We start from the raw sequence: 2917 nt of genomic DNA on the forward strand, positions 1-2917 counted from the left end.
TGATGTGCCATTGGTGTTGCACAGTATGGTTCTTTCTTTGCACTAGTGCAGAAAATTTACAGATTAATAATTGTTTTTTGTGTGTGTTTTGTTCTTTGCACTACTTCTTCCTTTGTTTTGCACTACCCCAGGCTCAGACAACTTAAAATGTGTCATTGGTTCCAGGCATTGCCTGTACAGAGGCTTGTCGAAGTTAAATACTGAAGTTGTACTATTTTTTTGCACTACCTCTTAAAATAACTATTGTATTAATGATAACTTAAGTTTTTGGCAATAAAAACAGAAAAAAAGTCTGTGCTTTAATTTGTTCCGTGTGGTATCGAAATGGTATCGAGTATTGAGACTGAACTGGGTATCGGTATCGAAGTTGAAATTCTAGTATCGTGACAAGCCTACTTGTTAACACAGGCCGCAAAAGATACTTACTCTACATCCATCTATTCATGTAACAAAGTGTTTAACTTGTCAAACATTCGGTTAAAATTACATTCTAAACATTACTAACCTGAAAAACACAGGTAAATGTGGAGAAGGAGTGAAGATACGAACCGCTTTCTTTCCATCCCAAATTTCCTCTGAAGGGAGGGGGAGTGAGTTCCTTCACTTAACTAGGAACCTGGGCGCAACACCTGACAACAATGGTTCCGTTCTTTGTGTCCTATGCACAGTTATCAAATGAATTTGAAAAAATATGTTTTCATTTACATTTGCGTGTAAAATAAATTCTGAGTACAAAATATGCTCTTATTAACAAAACAATTGTGACCACATGTTTTTGAGTGTCACAATAGGGAAGTTTAATAAAGCAGTACAGTTGGCAGCACGTCGTGTGTTAGATAGGCTGACTTTATTAACATAAAACAAGACATAGGCATAATAGCATCTCCTTCGTATAAGGCTAATATTGCTTATATCCCTAGCATATGAGTAAAACATACAGACTTTGGTATAATAGAGCCACACACCCTACCACAAGGGGGGTTGTGGCTCTGACAATTAAGGGCCGCCTATAAATAGATCGGGGCAGCACCCTTGTGCCTCTTCCTCCTTCGGTCTGAGAGTGTGGCGTTGCCATCGAAGGTATGCATGTTTGCTCGATTCAGCCTAGTTTTAAATATGTGCGCTCTGTTTAATCCAGTTCCGCTCCGTTACGTCAGTGTGGTGTGACTTGGAGCGGGACTGCTCCGTGGTGTCTGTGTGGGCGCGGGGCGCTTCCAACGGGTAAAGCACTGGCTGTCTACTTTCAGCAGTTGGCAGGGAAGGAAAAATAATAGTTGTTTCCCTCAGCCATCGATTGTGGAGCCGGGCTGTGTGCTTTCTCCAGTCGCTCACTGAGCCTGTTACCATTCCCTCCGGTAGGACCTTTTAATGTTGTGGTGTTAATCTTGTTTTTGAGATTTTGATTAATCAAGTTATTTTATTTTTCAGAGTTGTCACTCGTCATTGGTCCTGGGCCACCTGCTGTCTTGGCTCTTACAGGACACTTTTAACTTGTCGGGGAGACTCGTTTATGCCCCAATCGGGTAACGCATTGCCCCAGCTCGTCCGTGCAGCTTGCCCCCTGCCACTGTCCAACCGCTGTACCAGTCCCCTTGAATTGTTTTACCAGTATCATTATTTTGTTAGCCTTATTTCTGTTTTTGTTACATTACCGTTGGATTTGTTAATCACTGTTGGTTGTTTTTTCTTTAGCACTATGAGGTCTGACTCAATGGTTTGCTTTCATTGTGTGCTTTTTTTTTTGATTGACAGGTTCTGAGGGCCGGGTGTGGCAGCGGTTTCCTGGTGGTGGTCCTTTTGTTCACTTGTTTTGGTTTGTGTTTCACGGATGCTGTGCAGTTTTGGATCTTCCCCTTTTTGTTACCGGTGCCACGGTAAGCCCCCAGTCCTGGCTGTGTTGTGGCAGGCCTCATATACCACTCTTTTGATTTAGTTAGTTTTCCTATTTTATTAAATTTGTAATAAAGAAATTGTATTTTTGTCAAAACATTTTGTCCTGTGGATATTTGATTTGTGCACCTTTTATTTTTTGTTTGTCAATTTAACTTTGTGTTCCTGGGGCGCAAGTCCTGAGGTGGCGTTGTCCCAAAACGACGTGAGTCCACATTGCCACAAGACGTTTTTTTTTTTTTTTTTTTTTTTTTTTTTTACCTTTTCAGTGGACGACCAGCAAATAAACCCACAATGTCGTACTTCTGCTTTAGTCTAGACTTCAGAACCAAATTATATGCCCGAACACAAAGTGTTTGGAGTTAGATTTGAAGTCACCTGTTTCTGGGGGGTTTTACTTCTCACTGGTGGCAGTTATTTGACATACTGTGTCACCCTAAAGCAGTGCTTCTCAATATTTTTTTATTACGGCGCCCCTATGAAGAAGAAAACATTTTGCACGCCAATCAACTCTCCACCGCGACTATTAGTAATATAGTTTGTCTAGAAAATTGTTGAAAGTACATTGCTGCATAATCGTGTATCTTTAACATTAAAAAAAATAAAAAATAAATATAGATCAAATTGCAACAAAGAATAACTTAACATTTTTTAGTCTGTCATAGAAAAGATTTTAAGTTTGCCTGCAATTTCAAAAATAAATAAATTGCCACCTACTGTAGTGGATGTGCAGGGGGGCCCGCCCCATTATTTGAGAAGGACTGCCCTAGAGATTTGAGTTGCGGTCGTAATAGGTTAGAGGAATGCGTGTGCGTGCATGTGTGTGCATTCACGCTGAAAAGGGAGGGATGAGGAAAATGAGCAACTCCTCATCTTTTGTCTTGTTCACCCATTCTTTCTCCTCCCATGCAAGTCTGTTCCATTACGATGGTAATACGATTTGGAGGGATATTGGAGGGTGTTAGTTCTTCGGTTTGAGATGGGCAATGTGATATTCCCCTTTGTAATGCTTCCCCCTGACTTGCAT

At 40.8% G+C, this 2917-nt stretch overlaps 1 long non-coding RNA gene across 2 annotated transcripts; it reads left to right on the top strand.

Moving 5' to 3' along the window:
* Positions 1-1052: 1052 nt before the first annotated feature.
* Positions 1053-1961, top strand: LOC147137805 (uncharacterized). Of its 2 annotated transcripts, XR_015089382.1 has the most exons (4): positions 1053-1080; positions 1158-1355; positions 1429-1523; positions 1753-1961. It is a non-coding gene; the product is annotated as an uncharacterized LOC147137805 (long non-coding RNA). The 2 variants fall into 2 exon arrangements; XR_015089381.1 differs by having other exon boundaries at positions 1429-1961.
* The last annotated feature ends 956 nt before the right edge of the window (positions 1962-2917 follow it).

The sequence above is a fragment of the Filicampus tigris genome, chromosome 13, assembly GCF_054856515.1.
Source record: "Filicampus tigris isolate MCC_2025a chromosome 13, RoL_Ftig_1.0, whole genome shotgun sequence".
Lineage (NCBI taxonomy): Eukaryota > Metazoa > Chordata > Actinopteri > Syngnathiformes > Syngnathidae > Filicampus > Filicampus tigris.